The sequence below is a fragment of the Triturus cristatus genome, chromosome 2_2 (assembly GCF_964204655.1).
Source record: "Triturus cristatus chromosome 2_2, aTriCri1.1, whole genome shotgun sequence".
NCBI lineage: Eukaryota > Metazoa > Chordata > Amphibia > Caudata > Salamandridae > Triturus > Triturus cristatus.
Window position 1 is genome coordinate 516,561,920 of NC_140582.1, and position 25,714 is coordinate 516,587,633.

Here is a 25,714-nt window from a genome sequence, read left to right on the forward strand (position 1 = left end):
CAAAAAACATGTAGGGCTGCCATCACCTTCATCTTGGGGGTCAGCGCAGTAGGATTACTGTGTCGCGGTTGGAGGTGTGGTGCCAGCCTGTTTGTCAGGTCCTCAATTAACTGTTGGGTGAATCTGTAACGGCGTATGCAGTCACGTTCCCTCATGGCACCCAAGTCTGGCATTGGTCGGGGAAGAGGCGGTGCCCTGCAGAAATTTGGAAGGAATAACGAAGAGTGAGTACATCACAACACCTATGTCAATAAACTGAGCACATGTTCAACTGCTAATACACATCTGCGAAATACAGAGTCTGGTCTGTGCAATACATCCAGGTCACGTATGCCAGCCAGATGAGACTCCTACGAAGAGCCATCTACAACCGTTGATTGCCAAGTTCTATATTACATGCCCTGAAACAAGCTGTGGGCCAGTGTAAGTGAACAGCCAGAGACATCACAGGAGTGACATACATCCACATATCAGCATTTGAAGGATGTCATCTCATACAGACAGCTGGCAGCAAGCTAGACGCACAGGGCACATGTCATTAAAAATTAGCAGCTCACACACATTGCATTGAAGGGGTACACGTGAAAAAAGAAAACACAGACATGGAGACGACGCAGATATGTCCTCATGTCAAAAGAACATGTTCGAAGCATCCAGACACACGTAACGTGTGAATCCACATGTGGCATGGTGTGCGTATATGTGTGCCATGGCCATCTACGCACAGACACATGTTGGATGCAGCAACAGCAGATGCAGTTGACGGAACACCAACAGCAAGCTCATGGGAACACATGGCACACACGACATAGTCACATCGGGCCACGCTGGTAGTGAGATGTCAGGTGTCAGTGTCCCTGTCCCTGGCATCAGGGGACAGTTGCGGGTGTTGGTGACTGTGCCATACCAGTGATGCAGTGCTTGACACGTTTGTAATACATGCACACATGTGCAAAATGTGAAGGGGAAGTGTGCCACATAGTGCCCCATCACACATGCCATCTGTCCACAGGTCACCACACATCTATTGTGCAAAAACATGAGGAGAAATGTGCCATATCACTGCCTGACACACATAGGCCCTGCACAAGAAGGACTGCACTGACAATGACTTGATGTTCAGCCTTGTGCGAGTGTGAGACCTCCATTCCTGTCCTGTGCACCTCCTATCACCAGTGGAAGATGTGAAACGCACCGTACACACGCTCTGAGGGCGTGTGTGCGGTACGTATCACTATATTGGTGTTGGCGTAGGAGTACGTGTGTGTGTAAGCACCGTACACACGTACGTGTACGACCAGTGTGCACACGTCCGTGCACACACTGGTCGTACACGTCTGTGTACACACTGGTCATACACATCCGTGTACACACTGGTCGTACATGTACGTGTACGACCAGTGTGTACACGTACGTGTACTACCGTAGTACACGTACGTGTACACACTAGTCGTACACGTATGTGTACGACCAGTGTGTACATGGATGTGTACTACCGTAGTACACGTCCGTGTACACACTGGTCGTAATGGTCGTACATGTACGTGTACGACCAGTGTGTACACGTACGTGTACGACCAGTGTGTACACGGACGTGTATGACGAGTGTGTACACGGACGTGTACTCCGGTAGTACACGTCTGTGTACACACTGGTCGTACACGTACGTGTACGACCAGTGTGTACACGGATGTGTACTACAGTAGTACACGTCCGTGTACACACTGGTCGTACACGTACGTGTACGACAAGTGTGTACACGTATGTGTACGACGAGTGTGTACACGTACGTGTACGGCCAGTGTGTACACGGACGTGTACTACGGTAGTACACGTACGTGTACACACTGGTCGTACACGTACGTGTACGACCAGTGTGTACACGTACGTGTCAAACGCACTGTGCAACTGGTGCCGTAGGGGTACGTGTCAAACGCACCGTACCTGTTTGTGGATTGTAAAATTACATAGGGGACACATGAGGGACAAGTATTATGGCCTAAATGCATGCTGGTTGTCATGGAGACTGAGTTTCCAGTTTTTCATAGGTGGCCAGCAAAAGTCGGTTGGAGACAATATACAATGTTGCAAAGTGGTTGTTGACTTGACATGATGCTCAAATTTTGAACCATGCAAAGGCACTCACTGGTGTATGTTTAAAGGGATTGGAGGAAACGTAGGATGCAAATGAGTCTGACCAATCACTCTGTACTCCTGTAAATGAAACAGCCCAGCAAGGCAGATATAAGGCAGCCAGAACCCATGAGAGGGCACTTGCCTGCACAACACGTCATTGGACACCACTGCTGCTGTCATTGCTTCCTCTGTCACCATGTCCAAGTCTGTGGAGAGGGCCCAGCCATTCACCCAGGAGGAGAATGAGGCATTGCTGGACGTCATCCTCCCACAGTACCCCAGCCTGTATCGGAGATCAGGGGAGCAGGTGAGTGCTGATTCCACTAGCTTTGACTGTGCCCCTTTTTTGTGACTGTCACTTCTGGCATTGTGTCCAGGTGTGACAGACATGCAATGTTGTTTAGAGTGGGTCCCAGGGGGGGGAATGCCTTATGTCTCCCATGCAGAGCATGATGTAGTTCATGTCTGCACTCCTCACTTGCATTGTGCTTACTGTGACAACCACTGCATGGTGCATGGCACATTCAGCCTGGCTAATCCTCTTGGGCATTTTTGTTCTATAGTCCTGATGTGATTCTGTGTTCCCCCCGGTGTGACAGGTGACTGTACCCACAGATGTGTGTGAGTTGAGTGGAGCTGTGGTGAGAGTGTCCAAATGATGTGTACGCCCCCTGGACATTGATGTGTGTGAATGTTCCTTGTCATGTGGGTGAGTGTCTATGTGGAGTGTTGCACCACAGCTGCATGGAGGAGGCATATGCTCTACCCATCTGATGTGAGAAGGAAGCTGTGCTGTGTGTCTGACGTGCTGAGCTAGCCCCACACCTGTGACGCCCCCCAGGCAAGTGGCACATGTGCAGAGTGAGGTTTGTATCCGCTGTTGCCAATGGCAGGTGATTGATCTGTTCCTGTGTGTGTCTGTCTACTCTGCTAAGGTTGCGTCAGTGGCCTGGGGCATGTGACTGCTTTGAGGTGCTGTCCATCATCCTTGTGTTGCTTGTGATGCACAGTGTGAGCCATGATCAGTGAGTGTGTCGCACCCCTCATGCCACCTGTGTACTTTCAATGCCATGTAGTGCATTTGGGCTTCCCCAGAGGCTAATGTCTCTATGACAAAGGTGCTATTAGTTGGCTGCATACTATGCCCTGTTCAAAAAAGCAAAGATGTGCAAATGTGTGTCTCTGTGACATGGAGCAGGTGTAGTGATGTTGTCTCACTTTGTCATCCTCACAGGTAACCGCCTACGAGAAGGGGAGAATATGGAAGCGGGCCGTCAGGGCCGTGATGTCGGTGGAGGGTCGGTGTCGGCGCCTTCCCCAAGTGAGGAAACGCTGGCAGGACATCCGGTGCTGGACCAGGAGGATCGCCCGGGTCCTGCTGGGGGACTGACCTCCACGCCCCCACGCAGGGGCGTCGACGACTGACCCACCAGATGAAGCGTGTCCTGGGGGTGGTCTTCCCTGACATGGATAGGCGGTTACAGGAGAGACAGCAGCAAGGAGGGGGTAGGTACATGTGTGTTTGTTGTGTGTCACCAGCTTTTGGAAGTGCTCAGTCGCCTGGATAGAGTTTATATGTGCAGTGCATTTTCTGTTCCCCCAAGTCAACCTGTTCTTCCTCCCTTACCCTCCTTGACATGTGTTCCCTGGTCTGTGTGTAATCACTCTTGCACATGGTCATCTAGGCTGCCAGTTAATCCAAGTGCACAATGCTTGCTGCATCATGTGTGGGGGTGGTCTGTGACATGTGTTGGTACCTTGCCTGTGCCCTGTCCTGTTCAGTCATATGGGGTTCCATAATTGTTGGCACTGATGCTGAGTCTCAACATAGGAGTGTGAGGCTTAAAATGAACAGACTTGCAGCATGCATGACCGATATTGTGGCCTCAGACATGATGTGCATGAGTGGGAGATATGCATAGTGCCGGGACGGTTGCTCCTGTTGCAGTCAGATCATTCCAGGACCATGGAGCAGTGTGCCCACTACAGTCCCCTGAGACACCTTTTCCTAGGAATCATGTGTGTCATCCAACACTGTGGACATTCTCGGTGTGTTCAGCATAGGTTGGCCTTTGTGGCATTGTTCCCTGGCCTCATTTGTATTTCCGTAAAGTGTGCTACATGTGTCCACTGTACAGGGTGACCCCATTTGGCTTGTGCATACTCACACTGGCCAGTGCCTGTGTGTCTATGTACAACTATCTGATGATGGTTGTTTGTCACTAATATGTGTGGTCAGCCTCACGAGGTGATGTTGAGTACATTTAGGAGTTCTTGATGCACATTTTAGTAAACCCAGATTAAGAGGTGTAAGTACTTGCTCTGTCTCAATCACATTGTCTCAGGTAGGGGGGGGTTTGCGGGCAAGGCCTACATGTCCAAACCTTATGTCTCCTTGCCAGGTCTGACCTCAACATGCAGTGACCCAGTCATGTTGTGCAGGGTTTAATGTTTGTGCTTTGCAGCATGTGTCAAAAGTTAAAAGACATGGTTCCTGCTCATCCATTTTTGGCAACGGCGTGTGGTCCAGATGCTACGTAGTTTGGTCTGTGTGTGCTGACATCTGTGTGGACAATCTTGGTTCCCATGAGGGTGTCTCCTCAGTGCAGGTGCTCCTTGTTCCGACACAATTGCAGGGCCATTAGCTAATGCATTGTCCTGTGTTTGGACATGTTTGCCACTCCACATGACAGGTAGTGGGTCAGATGTGTTGCCAAATGTGTCATGATGTTACGGATGGCCATGTGACAGGTGGCATGATTCAAGTTGTTAGTCAAGCAGTCTTGGACGTTGGCACTCACTACACTTGTCAACATGTCTCAATAGTTGATATGCATGACTTTGATGTTTTGTGGTGAATGACAATAATGTGCCTGCATGACAGATGTCTCCCAAGGAAGTGCACAAGACACCACCTTTACAATTTTCTTGGACACGCTGGCACATTAAAAACGAAGGCACAGTTTAGAAAAATATTTGTTTAGAGATTATACATATACATGTTCCCACTGTGTGGTTGCATTTGGGTAAGTCCTTGGTTGTTGATGATACCAACTTACAAGTGTCAAGTCATCCAGACCACCATGGTGCCATGTATATGTACTTACTGATACCCCATTTCTTCTTTACAGTGGCTTATTTGATTTGGGCTGCCAGTTCATACAATGACTGTGTAAATGTAGTTTTCTGTGCACCTCCTTGTGTGACTTCTGTTATACAGGCACATGTGTATTCTGATCAAAAAGTGGCACATTTACACATTCCAAACACGTTGATTGTGTAAAGTGTTGTCATTCCAAAGGGTTCACAATGTATTTATTTTGGCTTTCCTAATTACTCACAGGTCTCTGAGTGTGGGGACACCTTCAGCATTGGCGTCAGTTATTTGCCCTTGGGTGCACCAATACGGTTTCTTTCACAGTGAACAAGAGGTGGCATGCCTTCATAGTCTGGCTGTGCTCAACAATTCCCAGACACCTTATCCTCTGTCTAATTGGATATCGAGTTATTAGCTGTTGTGTCCTGATTTTCATTGTTTCCAAGGGGCATGATGGGTCAACCAACTGGGGAGTGCAGGGCTTACATATGTGCGCAGTATTGTAGATGTTACTCATGATGCTTTTCATGATATGCACTGTGACCTATTTTGTTTGGACGAATGTGTCATATGTATACAGGTGTCTGATTATTTCCTGTCACTTCACCTTGCCCACAGCATCGTCGGGGGACACCGAGGGAGACACCTGCACGGACGTGGAGGAGGGATCCAGCACTGGTGCCACCAGTGCTGGCGAGTCTGGCGCAGCAAGTGGCACGGAGGGCGAGGGGAGTCAGGCGGAGGACCTGTCTAGTACCAACACCGACTACGACGCTGACGGGTCCGAGGCTGAACTCCCAGAAGGGGCGGAGGCTGCTCCAACAGCTGGCAGCAGCACTACATCTATCACCGCCCCCTCCATTCCCATCACCGCCCTCCCAGTTGCTCCGGTCCCTTCTGTCCGTGTAGGGCAACAACATGTCTCCTTCGTGCCAGGCACCGCACCCCCTGCCCGTGTCTCCCCTGCTGCCCTCACTGCCGAGTCTGTGGACATTCAGCGGCAGTTGCAGGTTGGCCAGACATCGCTGCTGAGTGTCCTCCATGGCCACACCAGACTGCTGACACAGATGGTGTCGTACATGGAGGGCATGTCATCAGCGATGTCTGACCAACGGATGTTGCTGAGGTCCATGGACTCGTCACTGATGGCAGCAGTGAGTCTCCTGCAGCGCTTCGTCCCCCCTACCCCTGCACCATCCACACTTCCCACTCCCATGCCTGTCCCAAGCACACCCAGACGTTCCCAGGCACGCACCCCACCAGACACAGGCAGCACACCAACACGGAAGGGCAAGCGCACACCTCCTGTCACGCACACTCAGGGGGGAGAAGGCACACCCACTGGGTCTGGGGCACACAGGCAGACACGCAGCCACAGTCGGAGTCCGCTTCCTCACTCCCCAGTCCCTCCAATGTCACTCCCCTCGGCTCCCTGCCCCACAATCTGAGAAGGAGACCTACTTGGCTGTGCTGGGCCTCAGCCCCACTGGTTCACCAGCCCGCAAACGGGCAAGGCACTCCACGGGTAGGGGAGTTGAGTCCCCCCCCCTGTCCACCACCTCCCCCTGTAGCGCTGCAACCCATCCCTCCGACCCCCCCGTCCATGGGGCCTGTGGTTTCTTCAGGTGCAGGGGAGATGCTGGACGAGCTTGCGGAAGTGTGCAGCGCCCTGCTAACCACCACCTTTGGCGCTGCCCCACCCCCTGTGGTGGAGTCGTCCGTCCCTGCACCCACAACACCTACCCTTCCCCCTCCTGTCCCTGCGGTGCCTGGTCCTTCCCCACATGATGCCCCCCCCCCCAGTGGATGAACATGATGTGTCTAATGTGCAGGCAAGCTAGGGGAGACGCGTGGCCATGTGTCCCCCCCAGGACTTCGCATCTGGCCTGGCCTATGGCCTTTGTAAATAGTGTCCTTTTATGAGTTTTAATTTAATGCTGAATAAAGCATTTTGTTTTTCCTTTGCGCACTATTGCTTTTCTGGTATTGATGTTGGTGCTGATGCTCCCTGAGTTGGGGTGGTGATAATGTGTTAGGTGTCTGGGAAATGTTGTAGTCTGCTGCTCATGGGGTGGACCCTGGTATCTGCGTGCCATTACAAGGTCTCTGCCAAGAATCTTTGGTCGTGTATGCTCTTTGTGTTTGGAGACATTGTCCGAAGGAGCGTTCCTTCCTCTGTGGCACCTGACATCTTCCCTGCAGGGAGTTGCACAATTGTTGTGCTGACCTGTGTCTACATTTCCTTGGTGGGTGACGGATCCCTTCAACTATGGCCATGCCTGCTGAGCAATGTCTCCGCCTGCATCGTCTGTGCCATCCTTGGTAGTGACTGTACTTGTGTATAGAGTATGTTGCCATGCCTTCATGTAGAAATGGTCCCTTTTACGCACTATGCATGTGTGTACTCCCTGCATAGCACACATATGTTACTTGTTCTGCAGGGTATTTGTGTACCTGACTCACAATTGTGGGCATTGTATCTGTGGGAACTCCACCCTATTCCTTCCATGGGAGACAACAACTTGGTGGCTGACCCAGCACCCGTACATTCCTATCACTCCTGAAATGTGCGTGACAGTGTGTGTTCCCTTTGGCTCTCTTAGTTTAGTAGGTTTTAACATGACTATACAGTCTTGTGGCATGATCTCAGTGTGTGTGTTGTGCTGCATCCGCCAGGGGTGGGTATGCATGTGTCATTTGTCATCACACACACATGTGGTGTGTCATGCAGTGGGGGAAGGACATCCATCCTCATGGGAGTGGGACACTGCTGTCAGTGATGTGTTGTTATGGCACTCTCAACATAGTCGCACATTGTGGATGCGTTGATACACCCATGGAGTTGTGGTCATCTGAGGATGATGTACACACCCCCATGTCTCTGTCCACTGCTGGTATTCCTCTGCACCCACCCCCATGTCTCTGTCCACTGCTGGGAGTGATAGGCACCCACCCCTCACATATCTCTGTCCACTGCTGGGAGTGATATGCACCCACCCCTCATATGTCTGGGCACTGCTGGGAGTGATAGGCACCCACCCCTCATATGTCTGGGCAATGCTGGGAGTGATATGCACCCACCCCTCATATGTCTCTGTCCACTGCAGGTATTCCTCTGCACCCACCCCCATGTCTCTGTCCACTGCTGGGAGTGATAGGCACCCACCCCTCATATGTCTGGGCACTGCTGGGAGTGATATGCACCCACCCCTCATATGTCTGGGCATTGCTGGTAATGATAGGCACCCACCCTCACATATCTCTGTCCACTGCTGGGAGTGATATGCACCCACCCCTCATATGTCTGGGCACTGCTGTGAGTGATATGCACCCACCCCTCATATGTCTGGGCACTGCTGGGAGTGATATGCACCCACCCCTCATATGTCTGGGCATTGCTGGGAGTGATATGCACCCACCCCTCATATGTCTCTGTCCACTGCAGGCATTCCTCTGCACCCACCCCCATGTCTCTGTCCACTGCTGGGAGTGATAGGCACCCACCCCTCATATGTCTGGGCACTGCTGGGAGTGATAGGCACCCACCCCTCATATGTCTGGGCACTGCTGGGAGTGATATGCACCCACCCCTCATATGTCTGTCCACTGCTGGGAGTGATATGCACACACCCCTCATATGTCTGGGCACTGTGGGAGTGATAGGCACCCACCCCTCATATGTCTGGGCACTGCTGGGAGTGATAGGCACCCACCCTTCATATGTCTGGGTACTGCTGGGAGTGATAGGCACCCACCCCTCACATATCTCTGTCCACTGCAGGTATTCCTCTGCACCCACCCCCATGTCTCTGTCCACTGCTGGGAGTGATAGGCACCCACCCCTCATATGTCTGTCCACTGCTGGGAGTGATAGGCACCCACCCCTCATATGTCTGGGCACTGCTGGGAGAGATATGCACCCACCCCTCATATGTCTGTCCACTGCTGGGAGTGATATGCACCCACCCTTCATATGTCTGGGCACTGCTGGAAGTGATATGCACCCACCCCTCATATGTCTGTCCACTGCTGGGAGTGATATGCACCCACCCCTCATATGTCTGGGCACTGCTGGGAGTGACATGCACCCACCCCTCATATGTCTGGGCACTGCTGGGAGTGATAGGCAGCCACCCCTCACATATCTCTGTCCACTGCAGGTATTCCTCTGCACCCACCCCCATGTCTCTGTCCACTGCTGGGAGTGATAGGCACCCACCCCTCACATGTCTGTCCACTGCTGGGAGTGATAGACACCCACCCCTCATATGTCTGGGCACTGCTGGGAGTGATATGCACCCACCCCTCATATGTCTGTCCACTGCTGGGAGTGATATGCACCCACCCCTCATATGTCTGGGCACTGCTGGGAGTGATATGCACCCACCCCTCATATGTCTGTCCACTGCTGGGAGTGATATGCACCCACCCCTCATATGTCTGGGCACTGCTCGGAGTGATAGGCACCCACCCCTCATATGTCTGGGCAATGCTGGGAGTGATATGCACCCACCCCTCATATGTCTCTGTCCACTGCAGGTATTCCTCTGCACCCACCCCCATGTCTCTGTCCACTGCTGGGAGTGATAGGCACCCACCCCTCATATGTCTGGGCACTGCTGGGAGTGATATGCACCCACCCCTCATATGTCTGGGCACTGCTGGGAGTGATAAGCACCCACCCTCACATATCTCTGTCCACTGCTGGGAGTGATAGGCACCCACCCCTCACATATCTCTGTCCACTGCTGGGAGTGATATGCACCCACCCCTCATATGTCTGGGCACTGCTGGGAGTGATAGGCACCCACCCCTCATATGTCTGGGCAATGCTGGGAGTGATATGCACCCACCCCTCATATGTCTCTGTCCACTGCAGGTATTCCTCTGCACCCACCCCCATGTCTCTGTCCACTGCTGGGAGTGATAGGCACCCACCCCTCATATGTCTGGGCACTGCTGGGAGTGATATGCACCCACCCCTCATATGTCTGGGCACTGCTGGGAGTGATAAGCACCCACCCCTCACATATCTCTGTCCACTGCTGGGAGTGATATGCACCCACCCCTCATATGTCTGGGCACTGCTGTGAGTGATATGCACCCACCCCTCATATGTCTGGGCACTGCTGGGAGTGATATGCACCCACCCCTCATATGTCTGGGCAATGCTGGGAGTGATATGCACCCACCCCTCATATGTCTCTGTCCACTGCAGGTATTCATCTGCACTCACCCCCATGTCTCTGTCCACTGCTGGGAGTGATAGGAACCCACCTCTCATATGTCTGGGCACTGCTGGGAGTGATAGGCACCCACCCCTCATATGTCTGGGCACTGCTGGGAGTGATATGCACCCACCCCTCATATGTCTGTCCACTGCTGGGAGTGATATGCACCCACCCCTCATATGTCTGGGCACTGCTGGGAGTGATAGGCACCCACCCCTCATATGTCTGGGCACTGCTGGGAGTGATAGGCACCCACCCTTCATATGTCTGGGTACTGCTGGGAGTGATAGGCACCCACCCCTCACATATCTCTGTCCACTGCAGGTATTCCTCTGCACCAACCCCATGTCTCTGTCCACTGCTGGGAGTGATAGGCACCCACCCCTCATATGTCTGTCCACTGCTGGGAGTGATAGGCACCCACCCCTCATATGTCTGGGCACTGCTGGGAGTGATAGGCACCCACCCCTCATATGTCTGGGCAATGCTGGGAGTGATATGCACCTACCCCTCATATGTCTCTGTCCACTGCAGGTATTCCTCTGCACCCACCCCCATGTCTCTGTCCACTGCTGGGAGTGATAGGCACCCACCCCTCATATGTCTGGGCACTGCTGGGAGTGATATGCACCCACCCCTCATATGTCTGGGCATTGCTGGTAGTGATAGGCACCCACCCTCACATATCTCTGTCCACTGCTGGGAGTGATATGCACCCACCCCTCATATGTCTGGGCACTGCTGTGAGTGATATGCACCCACCCCTCATATGTCTGGGCACTGCTGGGAGTGATATGCACCCACCCCTCATATGTCTGGGCATTGCTGGGAGTGATATGCACCCACCCCTCATATGTCTCTGTCCACTGCAGGCATTCCTCTGCACCCACCCCCATGTCTCTGTCCACTGCTGGGAGTGATAGGCACCCACCCCTCATATGTCTGGGCACTGCTGGGAGTGATAGGCACCCACCCCTCATATGTCTGGGCACTGCTGGGAGTGATATGCACCCACCCCTCATATGTCTGTCCACTGCTGGGAGTGATATGCACCCACCCCACATATGTCTGGGCACTGTGGGAGTGATAGGCACCCACCCCTCATATGTCTGGGCACTGCTGGGAGTGATAGGCACCCACCCTTCATATGTCTGGGTACTGCTGGGAGTGATAGGCACCCACCCCTCACATATCTCTGTCCACTGCAGGTATTCCTCTGCACCCACCCCCATGTCTCTGTCCACTGCTGGGAGTGATAGGCACCCACCCCTCATATGTCTGTCCACTGCTGGGAGTGATAGGCACCCACCCCTCATATGTCTGGGCACTGCTGGGAGAGATATGCACCCACCCCTCATATGTCTGTCCACTGCTGGGAGTGATATGCACCCACCCTTCATATGTCTGGGCACTGCTGGAAGTGATATGCACCCACCCCTCATATGTCTGTCCACTGCTGGGAGTGATATGCACCCACCCCTCATATGTCTGGGCACTGCTGGGAGTGACATGCACCCACCCCTCATATGTCTGGGCACTGCTGGGAGTGATAGGCAGCCACCCCTCACATATCTCTGTCCACTGCAGGTATTCCTCTGCACCCACCCCCATGTCTCTGTCCACTGCTGGGAGTGATAGGCACCCACCCCTCACATGTCTGTCCACTGCTGGGAGTGATAGACACCCACCCCTCATATGTCTGGGCACTGCTGGGAGTGATATGCACCCACCCCTCATATGTCTGTCCACTGCTGGGAGTGATATGCACCCACCCCTCATATGTCTGGGCACTGCTGGGAGTGATATGCACCCACCCCTCATATGGCTGTCCACTGCTGGGAGTGATATGCACCCACCCCTCATATGTCTGGGCACTGCTCGGAGTGATAGGCACCCACCCCTCATATGTCTGGGCAATGCTGGGAGTGATATGCACCCACCCCTCATATGTCTCTGTCCACTGCAGGTATTCCTCTGCACCCACCCCCATGTCTCTGTCCACTGCTGGGAGTGATAGGCACCCACCCCTCATATGTCTGGGCACTGCTGGGAGTGATATGCACCCACCCCTCATATGTCTGGGCACTGCTGGGAGTGATAAGCACCCACCCCTCACATATCTCTGTCCACTGCTGGGAGTGATAGGCACCCACCCCTCACATATCTCTGTCCACTGCTGGGAGTGATATGCACCCACCCCTCATATGTCTGGGCACTGCCGGGAGTGATAGGCACCCACCCCTCATATGTCTGGGCAATGCTGGGAGTGATATGCACCCACCCCTCATATGTCTCTGTCCACTGCAGGTATTCCTCTGCACCCACCCCCATGTCTCTGTCCACTGCTGGGAGTGATAGGCACCCACCCCTCATATGTCTGGGCACTGCTGGGAGTGATATGCACCCACCCCTCATATGTCTGGGCACTGCTGGGAGTGACATGCACCCACCCCTCATATGTCTGGGCACTGCTGGGAGTGATAGGCAGCCACCCCTCACATATCTCTGTCCACTGCAGGTATTCCTCTGCACCCACCCCCATGTCTCTGTCCACTGCTGGGAGTGATAGGCACCCACCCCTCACATGTCTGTCCACTGCTGGGAGTGATAGACACCCACCCCTCATATGTCTGGGCACTGCTGGGAGTGATATGCACCCACCCCTCATATGTCTGTCCACTGCTGGGAGTGATATGCACCCACCCCTCATATGTCTGGGCACTGCTGGGAGTGATATGCACCCACCCCTCATATGTCTGTCCACTGCTGGGAGTGATATGCACCCACCCCTCATATGTCTGGGCACTGCTCGGAGTGATAGGCACCCACCCCTCATATGTCTGGGCAATGCTGGGAGTGATATGCACCCACCCCTCATATGTCTCTGTCCACTGCAGGTATTCCTCTGCACCCACCCCCATGTCTCTGTCCACTGCTGGGAGTGATAGGCACCCACCCCTCATATGTCTGGGCACTGCTGGGAGTGATATGCACCCACCCCTCATATGTCTGGGCACTGCTGGGAGTGATAAGCACCCACCCTCACATATCTCTGTCCACTGCTGGGAGTGATAGGCACCCACCCCTCACATATCTCTGTCCACTGCTGGGAGTGATATGCACCCACCCCTCATATGTCTGGGCACTGCTGGGAGTGATAGGCACCCACCCCTCATATGTCTGGGCAATGCTGGGAGTGATATGCACCCACCCCTCATATGTCTCTGTCCACTGCAGGTATTCCTCTGCACCCACCCCCATGTCTCTGTCCACTGCTGGGAGTGATAGGCACCCACCCCTCATATGTCTGGGCACTGCTGGGAGTGATATGCACCCACCCCTCATATGTCTGGGCACTGCTGGGAGTGATAAGCACCCACCCCTCACATATCTCTGTCCACTGCTGGGAGTGATATGCACCCACCCCTCATATGTCTGGGCACTGCTGTGAGTGATATGCACCCACCCCTCATATGTCTGGGCACTGCTGGGAGTGATATGCACCCACCCCTCATATGTCTGGGCAATGCTGGGAGTGATATGCACCCACCCCTCATATGTCTCTGTCCACTGCAGGTATTCATCTGCACTCACTCCCATGTCTCTGTCCACTGCTGGGAGTGATAGGAACCCACCTCTCATATGTCTGGGCACTGCTGGGAGTGATAGGCACCCACCCCTCATATGTCTGGGCACTGCTGGGAGAGATATGCACCCACCCCTCATATGTCTGTCCACTGCTGGGAGTGATATGCACCCACCCTTCATATGTCTGGGCACTGCTGGAAGTGATATGCACCCACCCCTCATATGTCTGTCCACTGCTGGGAGTGATATGCACCCACCCCTCATATGTCTGGGCACTGCTGGGAGTGACATGCACCCACCCCTCATATGTCTGGGCACTGCTGGGAGTGATAGGCAGCCACCCCTCACATATCTCTGTCCACTGCAGGTATTCCTCTGCACCCACCCCCATGTCTCTGTCCACTGCTGGGAGTGATAGGCACCCACCCCTCATATGTCTGTCCACTGCTGGGAGTGATATGCACCCACCCCTCATATGTCTGGGCACTGCTGGGAGTGATATGCACCCACCCCTCATATGTCTGTCCACTGCTGGGAGTGATATGCACCCACCCCTCATATGTCTGGGCACTGCTCGGAGTGATAGGCACCCACCCCTCATATGTCTGGGCAATGCTGGGAGTGATATGCACCCACCCCTCATATGTCTCTGTCCACTGCAGGTATTCCTCTGCACCCACCCCCATGTCTCTGTCCACTGCTGGGAGTGATAGGCACCCACCCCTCATATGTCTGGGCACTGCTGGGAGTGATATGCACCCACCCCTCATATGTCTGGGCACTGCTGGGAGTGATAAGCACCCACCCTCACATATCTCTGTCCACTGCTGGGAGTGATAGGCACCCACCCCTCACATATCTCTGTCCACTGCTGGGAGTGATATGCACCCACCCCTCATATGTCTGGGCACTGCTGGGAGTGATAGGCACCCACCCCTCATATGTCTGGGCAATGCTGGGAGTGATATGCACCCACCCCTCATATGTCTCTGTCCACTGCAGGTATTCCTCTGCACCCACCCCCATGTCTCTGTCCACTGCTGGGAGTGATAGGCACCCACCCCTCATATGTCTGGGCACTGCTGGGAGTGATATGCACCCACCCCTCATATGTCTGGGCACTGCTGGGAGTGATAAGCACCCACCCCTCACATATCTCTGTCCACTGCTGGGAGTGATATGCACCCACCCCTCATATGTCTGGGCACTGCTGTGAGTGATATGCACCCACCCCTCATATGTCTGGGCACTGCTGGGAGTGATATGCACCCACCCCTCATATGTCTGGGCAATGCTGGGAGTGATATGCACCCACCCCTCATATGTCTCTGTCCACTGCAGGTATTCATCTGCACTCACCCCCATGTCTCTGTCCACTGCTGGGAGTGATAGGAACCCACCTCTCATATGTCTGGGCACTGCTGGGAGTGATAGGCACCCACCCCTCATATGTCTGGGCACTGCTGGGAGAGATATGCACCCACCCCTCATATGTCTGTCCACTGCTGGGAGTGATATGCACCCACCCTTCATATGTCTGGGCACTGCTGGAAGTGATATGCACCCACCCCTCATATGTCTGTCCACTGCTGGGAGTGATATGCACCCACCCCTCATATGTCTGGGCACTGCTGGGAGTGACATGCACCCACCCCTCATATGTCTGGGCACTGCTGGGAGTGATAGGCAGCCACCCCTCACATATCTCTGTCCACTGCAGGTATTCCTCTGCACCCACCCCCATGTCTCTGTCCACTGCTGGGAGTGATAGGCACCCACCCCTCACATGTCTGTCCACTGCTGGGAGTGATAGACACCCACCCCTCATATGTCTGGGCACTGCTGGGAGTGATATGCACCCACCCCTCATATGTCTGTCCACTGCTGGGAGTGATATGCACCCACCCCTCATATGTCTGGGCACTGCTGGGAGTGATATGCACCCACCCCTCATATGGCTGTCCACTGCTGGGAGTGATATGCACCCACCCCTCATATGTCTGGGCACTGCTCGGAGTGATAGGCACCCACCCCTCATATGTCTGGGCAATGCTGGGAGTGATATGCACCCACCCCTCATATGTCTCTGTCCACTGCAGGTATTCCTCTGCACCCACCCCCATGTCTCTGTCCACTGCTGGGAGTGATAGGCACCCACCCCTCATATGTCTGGGCACTGCTGGGAGTGATATGCACCCACCCCTCATATGTCTGGGCACTGCTGGGAGTGATAAGCACCCACCCCTCACATATCTCTGTCCACTGCTGGGAGTGATAGGCACCCACCCCTCACATATCTCTGTCCACTGCTGGGAGTGATATGCACCCACCCCTCATATGTCTGGGCACTGCCGGGAGTGATAGGCACCCACCCCTCATATGTCTGGGCAATGCTGGGAGTGATATGCACCCACCCCTCATATGTCTCTGTCCACTGCAGGTATTCCTCTGCACCCACCCCCATGTCTCTGTCCACTGCTGGGAGTGATAGGCACCCACCCCTCATATGTCTGGGCACTGCTGGGAGTGATATGCACCCACCCCTCATATGTCTGGGCACTGCTGGGAGTGACATGCACCCACCCCTCATATGTCTGGGCACTGCTGGGAGTGATAGGCAGCCACCCCTCACATATCTCTGTCCACTGCAGGTATTCCTCTGCACCCACCCCCATGTCTCTGTCCACTGCTGGGAGTGATAGGCACCCACCCCTCACATGTCTGTCCACTGCTGGGAGTGATAGACACCCACCCCTCATATGTCTGGGCACTGCTGGGAGTGATATGCACCCACCCCTCATATGTCTGTCCACTGCTGGGAGTGATATGCACCCACCCCTCATATGTCTGGGCACTGCTGGGAGTGATATGCACCCACCCCTCATATGTCTGTCCACTGCTGGGAGTGATATGCACCCACCCCTCATATGTCTGGGCACTGCTCGGAGTGATAGGCACCCACCCCTCATATGTCTGGGCAATGCTGGGAGTGATATGCACCCACCCCTCATATGTCTCTGTCCACTGCAGGTATTCCTCTGCACCCACCCCCATGTCTCTGTCCACTGCTGGGAGTGATAGGCACCCACCCCTCATATGTCTGGGCACTGCTGGGAGTGATATGCACCCACCCCTCATATGTCTGGGCACTGCTGGGAGTGATAAGCACCCACCCTCACATATCTCTGTCCACTGCTGGGAGTGATAGGCACCCACCCCTCACATATCTCTGTCCACTGCTGGGAGTGATATGCACCCACCCCTCATATGTCTGGGCACTGCTGGGAGTGATAGGCACCCACCCCTCATATGTCTGGGCAATGCTGGGAGTGATATGCACCCACCCCTCATATGTCTCTGTCCACTGCAGGTATTCCTCTGCACCCACCCCCATGTCTCTGTCCACTGCTGGGAGTGATAGGCACCCACCCCTCATATGTCTGGGCACTGCTGGGAGTGATATGCACCCACCCCTCATATGTCTGGGCACTGCTGGGAGTGATAAGCACCCACCCCTCACATATCTCTGTCCACTGCTGGGAGTGATATGCACCCACCCCTCATATGTCTGGGCACTGCTGTGAGTGATATGCACCCACCCCTCATATGTCTGGGCACTGCTGGGAGTGATATGCACCCACCCCTCATATGTCTGGGCAATGCTGGGAGTGATATGCACCCACCCCTCATATGTCTCTGTCCACTGCAGGTATTCATCTGCACTCACCCCCATGTCTCTGTCCACTGCTGGGAGTGATAGGAACCCACCTCTCATATGTCTGGGCACTGCTGGGAGTGATAGGCACCCACCCCTCATATGTCTGGGCACTGCTGGGAGTGATATGCACCCACCCCTCATATGTCTGTCCACTGCTGGGAGTGATATGCACCCACCCCTCATATGTCTGGGCACTGCTGGGAGTGATAGGCACCCACCCCTCATATGTCTGGGCACTGCTGGGAGTGATAGGCACCCACCCTTCATATGTCTGGGTACTGCTGGGAGTGATAGGCACCCACCCCTCACATATCTCTGTCTACTGCAGGTATTCCTCTGCACCCACCCCATGTCTCTGTCCACTGCTGGGAGTGATAGGCACCCACCCCTCATATGTCTGTCCACTGCTGGGAGTGATAGGCACCCACCCCTCATATGTCTGGGCACTGCTGGGAGTGATAGGCACCCACCCCTCATATGTCTGGGCAATGCTGGGAGTGATATGCACCTACCCCTCATATGTCTCTGTCCACTGCAGGTATTCCTCTGCACCCACCCCCATGTCTCTGTCCACTGCTGGGAGTGATAGGCACCCACCCCTCATATGTCTGGGCACTGCTGGGAGAGATATGCACCCACCCCTCATATGTCTGTCCACTGCTGGGAGTGATATGCACCCACCCTTCATATGTCTGGGCACTGCTGGAAGTGATATGCACCCACCCCTCATATGTCTGTCCACTGCTGGGAGTGATATGCACCCACCCCTCATATGTCTGGGCACTGCTGGGAGTGACATGCACCCACCCCTCATATGTCTGGGCACTGCTGGGAGTGATAGGCAGCCACCCCTCACATATCTCTGTCCACTGCAGGTATTCCTCTGCACCCACCCCCATGTCTCTGTCCACTGCTGGGAGTGATAGGCACCCACCCCTCACATGTCTGTCCACTGCTGGGAGTGATAGACACCCACCCCTCATATGTCTGGGCACTGCTGGGAGTGATATGCACCCACCCCTCATATGTCTGTCCACTGCTGGGAGTGATATGCACCCACCCCTCATATGTCTGGGCACTGCTGGGAGTGATATGCACCCACCCCTCATATGGCTGTCCACTGCTGGGAGTGATATGCACCCACCCCTCATATGTCTGGGCACTGCTCGGAGTGATAGGCACCCACCCCTCATATGTCTGGGCACTGCTGGGAGTGATAGGCACCCACCCCTCATATGTCTGGGCACTGCTGGGAGTGATAGGCACCCACCCTTCATATGTCTGGGTACTGCTGGGAGTGATAGGCACCCACCCCTCACATATCTCTGTCCACTGCAGGTATTCCTCTGCACCCACCCCATGTCTCTGTCCACTGCTGGGAGTGATAGGCACCCACCCCTCATATGTCTGTCCACTGCTGGGAGTGATAGGCACCCACCCCTCATATGTCTGGGCACTGCTGGGAGTGATAGGCACCCACCCCTCATATGTCTGGGCAATGCTGGGAGTGATATGCACCTACCCCTCATATGTCTCTGTCCACTGCAGGTATTCCTCTGCACCCACCCCCATGTCTCTGTCCACTGCTGGGAGTGATAGGCACCCACCCCTCATATGTCTGGGCACTGCTGGGAGAGATATGCACCCACCCCTCATATGTCTGTCCACTGCTGGGAGTGATATGCACCCACCCTTCATATGTCTGGGCACTGCTGGAAGTGATAGGCACCCACCCCTCATATGTCTGGGCACTGCTGGGAGTGATAGGCACCCACCCTTCATATGTCTGGGTACTGCTGGGAGTGATAGGCACCCACCCCTCACATATCTCTGTCCACTGCAGGTATTCCTCTGCACCCACCCCCATGTCTCTGTCCACTGCTGGGAGTGATAGGCACCCACCCCTCATATGTCTGTCCACTGCTGGGAGTGATAGGCACCCACCCCTCATATGTCTGGGCACTGCTGGGAGAGATATGCACCCACCCCTCATATGTCTGTCCACTGCTGGGAGTGATATGCACCCACCCTTCATATGTCTGGGCACTGCTGGAAGTGATATGCACCCACCCCTCATATGTCTGTCCACTGCTGGGAGTGATATGCACCCACCCCTCATATGTCTGGGCACTGCTGGGAGTGACATGCACCCACCCCTCATATGTCTGGGCACTGCTGGGAGTGATAGGCAGCCACCCCTCACATATCTCTGTCCACTGCAGGTATTCCTCTGCACCCACCCCCATGTCTCTGTCCACTGCTGGGAGTGATAGGCACCCACCCCTCACATGTCTGTCCACTGCTGGGAGTGATAGACACCCACCCCTCATATGTCTGGGCACTGCTGGGAGTGATATGCACCCACCCCTCATATGTCTGTCCACTGCTGGGAGTGATATGCACCCACCCCTCATATGTCTGGGCACTGCTGGGAGTGATATGCACCCACCCCTCATATGGCTGTCCACTGCTGGGAGTGATATGCACCCACCCCTCATATGTCTGGGCACTGCTCGGAGTGATAGGCACCCACCCCTCATATGTCTGGGCAATGCTGGGAGTGATATGCACCCACCCCTCATATGTCTCTGTCCACTGCAGGTATTCCTCTGCACCCACCCCCATGTCTCTGTCCACTGCTGGGAGTGATAGGCACCCACCCCTCATATGTCTGGGCACTGCTGGGAGTGATATGCACCCACCCCTCATATGTCTGGGCACTGCTGGGAGTGATAAGCACCCACCCCTCACATATCTCTGTCCACTGCTGGGAGTGATAGGCACCCACCCCTCACATATCTCTGTCCACTGCTGGGAGTGATATGCACCCACCCCTCATATGTCTGGGCACTGCCGGGAGTGATAGGCACCCACCCCTCATATGTCTGGGCAATGCTGGGAGTGATATGCACCCACCCCTCATATGTCTCTGTCCACTGCAGGTATTCCTCTGCACCCACCCCCATGTCTCTGTCCACTGCTGGGAGTGATAGGCACCCACCCCTCATATGTCTGGGCACTGCTGGGAGTGATATGCACCCACCCCTCATATGTCTGGGCACTGCTGGGAGTGATAAGCACCCACCCCTCACATATCTCTGTCCACTGCTGGGAGTGATATGCACCCACCCCTCATATGTCTGGGCACTGCTGTGAGTGATATGCACCCACCCCTCATATGTCTGGGCACTGCTGGGAGTGATATGCACCCACCCCTCATATGTCTGGGCAATGCTGGGAGTGATATGCACCCACCCCTCATATGTCTCTGTCCACTGCAGGTATTCATCTGCACTCACCCCCATGTCTCTGTCCACTGCTGGGAGTGATAGGAACCCACCTCTCATATGTCTGGGCACTGCTGGGAGTGATAGGCACCCACCCCTCATATGTCTGGGCACTGCTGGGAGTGATATGCACCCACCCCTCATATGTCTGTCCACTGCTGGGAGTGATATGCACCCACCCCTCATATGTCTGGGCACTGCTGGGAGTGATAGGCACCCACCCCTCATATGTCTGGGCACTGCTGGGAGTGATAGGCACCCACCCTTCATATGTCTGGGTACTGCTGGGAGTGATAGGCACCCACCCCTCACATATCTCTGTCCACTGCAGGTATTCCTCTGCACCCACCCCATGTCTCTGTCCACTGCTGGGAGTGATAGGCACCCACCCCTCATATGTCTGTCCACTGCTGGGAGTGATAGGCACCCACCCCTCATATGTCTGGGCACTGCTGGGAGTGATATGCACCCACCCCTCATATGTCTGTCCACTGCTGGAAGTGATATGCACCCACCCCTCATATGTCTGGGCACTACTGGGAGTGACATGCACCCACCCCTCATATGTCTGGGCACTGCTGGGAGTGATAGGCACCCACCCCTCACATATCTCTCTCCACTGCAGGTATTCCTCTGCACCCACCCCCATGTCTCTGTCCACTGCTGGGAGTGATAGGCACCCACCCCTCATATGTCTGTCCACTGCTGGGAGTGATAGGCACCCACCCCTCATATGTCTGGGCACTGCTGGGAGTGATATGCACCCACCCCTCATATGTCTGTCCACTGCTGGGAGTGATATGCACCCACCCCTCATATGTCTGGGCACTGCTGGGAGTGATATACACCCACCCCTCATATGTCTGTCCACTGCTGGGAGTGATATGCACCCACCCCTCATATGTCTGGGCACTGCTCGGAGTGATAGGCACCCACCCCTCATTTGTCTGGGCAATGCTGGGAGTGATATGCACCCACCCCTCATATGTCTCTGTCCGCTGCAGGTATTCCTCTGCACCCACCCCCATGTCTCTGTCCACTGCTGGGAGTGATAGGCACCCACCCCTCATATGTCTGGGCACTGCTGGGAGTGATATGCATCCACCCCTCATATGTCTGGGCACTGCTGGGAGAGATAGGCACCCACCCCTCACATATCTCTGTCCACTGCTGGGAGTGATATGCACCCACCCCTCATATGTCTGGGCACTGCTGGGAGTGATATGCACCCACCCCTCATATGTCTGGGCACTGCTGGGAGTGATTTGCACCCACCCCTCATATGTCTCTGTCCACTGCAGGTATTCCTCTGCACCCTCCCCCATGTCTTTGTCCACTGCTGTGAGTGATAGGCACCCACCCCTCATATGTCTGGGCACTGCTGGGAGTGATATGCACCCACCCCTCCTATGTCTCTGTCCACTGCTGGTATTCCTCTGCACCCACCCCCATGTCTCTGTCCACTACTGGGAGTGATAGGCACCCACCCCTCACATGTCCACTGATGTGAATCCTAGGCAGACACTCACCCACCCTCCTGCACCCTTGGTGCAGTACACTGCTCTCCTGGGCATACACATCCCCCAATATACTGGTTAGATGCTGCACCAGGCCCTATGACAACATTCGTGGCGTGTGTACGCCTTGTATCACTGATGTACTGGTGCCCTAGGGGTACGCGTGATGTGTTCCGTACCCACACTCTGAGAGCGTGGGTACGGTCCGTACCCCTACATCACCACAACTATGGTGGTACGGGCCGTACCCACGCTCTGAGGGCGTGTGTACGGCCCGTACCACTATTGTTGGGGTGACGTAGTGGTACGGCCCGTACCCACGCTCTCAGAGTGTGTGTACGGTCTGTACCCCTACATCACCACAACTATGGTGGTACGGGCCGTACCCACGCTCTGAGGGCGTGAGTACGGCCCGTACCACTATTGTTGGGGTGACGTAGGGGTACGGCCCGTACCCACGCCCTCAGAGCGTGTGTACGGGCCGTACCACCATAGTTGTGGTGATGTAGGGGTACGGCCCGTACCCACGCTCTGAGGGCGTGGGTACGGGCCGTACCACCATTGTTGGGGTGACGTAGGGGTACGCGTGTTACGACCCGTACCCACGAGAATAAAGAACCTCTTAACTGACCTATCTTATTTGTACAGTGTTAATCACTTATTTTTAGCAAAAACCCCAGAATACAAGATTACTTAAAATACATTCAAAATTTCTTTTTACTATTTTGTTTTTTTATAGCAAATTTATAAATAGCAAAACATGCATATGTATTCTATTAACATATACTTGATATATACATGATACATTCCTACAAACAATGTTTCCACATTAATTAAATTTCATAAAGTACTAATAATTGTAGAAAACGACACAATTTGAAAAATACCTTGTGGAAATGAAGCCCCAAGAGAGAAAGAAAAAGCCGTTATGTCAACATTCTCACCAAGCATTCACTCTTTCATACCATCAGACATACCTCATGGAGTGGAGAAAAGTAAATTATTCATAAAAAACCCAACCACAAACAACTCTGGTGTGAGATCCAACTTAAGTTTTGGTTCAAAAATATATATACATTTAAGTTTTGGATAGTTCTTGCTAGGTCCTAAGATACTGGAATCAGGACAGTTGGAATTAAATTCCTTTAAGGATCTCCCAGGTGTGTAGTTGGTACTCCCGGTCTACGTACGTTTCGGAGACTGTATATAAATTTGATGTCTCCTTCTTCAGGACCAGTGTATTTATAGAGGTATCTTAGTCTTCTGGACGGCGAAAGAATAAGGGTTCTCTCTATGTAGGATAACAAGGACAAAATTTCATGTATAAGAATCTTGTAAACATGCTGGGGATGGGTAGTATTAAAAGAAAACTTATATGTGGTTGCTCTAGTTTAGTTAGAGCCACTGCAGCTAGTACAAAAGTTTGGCAGCATCATTTTATCGTTTATAACAACTTAAGGCCAAAGAAAGGGATAGTGCCCAAGATTTAATTAACCAAAGAGAGTGCTTCCAAACAAAGAAAAGGTGCTTTAGAAAGAATTAAAACCACTATGAATTTGCTAAGTGTAGCGCATGCCAAGAAGAAAAGAAGAAAGAGGAATGTTATTATAATATTCGCCTACATATGTTATTGGCGTGGCCTCTCGTTTCTCGACCTCTGATCTATGTTTCAGCTAGTGCGGTTAGCACGAAGATTTTCCAAGGATGTAGCTCTGTTAAGCGGGAAAGATTGAGAGAAAGATGTGGCCTTAGCGATTACCGATGTTGTAAGTTTTTTGCTTCAAAATATAAAAGTAGTCTCACCTTCTTAAAAGTGAGTAGGCATAAAGAGTTATATGCCTCGATATGTTAGGCCATTGGTGATTCATGCGTTCTGTTTATTCCAAGGACAAAGCGAGAACGTTTGTTCACACAATTTACAATGTTTTTCATCAAGTCCATCTAAAGGTAAAAACGATGAAAGTATGTATTTAGCAAAGATGAAATAGCACAGTGATCCTTCAACAGGTAAGGATTTAAAATTTAGGCGGACTTGTAGTTCTTACCCAAGTTATATAAATACGTGTGTCCTCGAAAGGGTACGCTGAATGTCCGTCCTTTTATTTTAAATAGGTTGAGAAGCGTGTTAAGTTCCAAAGTACAATCTACAAGAGAAAGGAATCCAAAAGAGGTGTATACCGTTTTATTCTTTGTGAATTTCTACATTTATCCTATAAGAGAAACGTAGGTCTATAATAGTGGCAATAATTACGGTGGTTAAAAGGATTACTACAAAAAGACACGAAGTGACATAGTCATGGCGATGTCCACAGTGTTGTATTAACACATCAGTTAATTCTGAGTTTAGAATGAGTACAGACGGCTGCGCAGCTCTTGTGAAATATTTGCAGCCTTTCTCTTTTGCATATAGCGGGGACAGAGTGTGTACATTTTAACGATAGGGTATATAGGCGCTGGATACACAACGTGTGTTCATTAAGTGGTAAACGGACGCGTTTGCACCCAACCATTATGCGAAGTACAGACAGTCTATATATTATGTTTGAACACGAGCTAAGAAAAGTATATAACGAAATATAAGCTCGTTGTGGACAGATCATTCGAAATGTGGTACCCAGATATTTTAGCGTTCTAACGTTTTGTTTTTACGGAGTCACTAGAACTTCCACTCTCCTTACCTCAAAGTCTGCACAGTTTCCCGTTTTCTATATTGCTAGGTCGAAAAAGCGAGGTTACTGGTATCCTTTTGTTTTTATAAAAAAGGCCGGGGTCACATGATTCTACGTGGAGATCCCATGACGCTGAATAGTCCTTCATCAAGACGGAGCGTGACAGTGGTCGCCATCTTTAGATGGTGTGCAAAGTAATGAGAAGATATGACGGTATGCAGGGTAGTAAAAAGATTTTGATCCCACCGCGGGCCATTACCCGAACAGTTGGCGAACGACGAGCAGACCGTCACACCAATGGCAATAGCAAAAAAATACATTATTGAAAATATTGAGGGAAAAGTATACATCCCCCAACCATTTAAGTCTAAAGCGTATGAATATGTACTGGGCCTTATTTCGAGGTACTTAAGGATTTAATCTGAATTGATACTCCGTCATATATATGTGTTACTTAATATGTTCCTATCT

At 53.0% G+C, this 25,714-nt stretch overlaps 1 long non-coding RNA gene across 1 annotated transcript; it reads right to left on the minus strand.

The window, feature by feature from the left end:
* Nucleotides 1-25,363, minus strand: LOC146862449 (uncharacterized). The gene is made up of 3 exons (XR_014978450.1): nucleotides 25,253-25,363; nucleotides 24,620-24,718; nucleotides 1-195 (listed from the first exon to the last, which is right to left on the minus strand). It is a non-coding gene; the product is annotated as an uncharacterized LOC146862449 (long non-coding RNA).
* Between the last annotated feature and the right edge of the window lie 351 nt (nucleotides 25,364-25,714).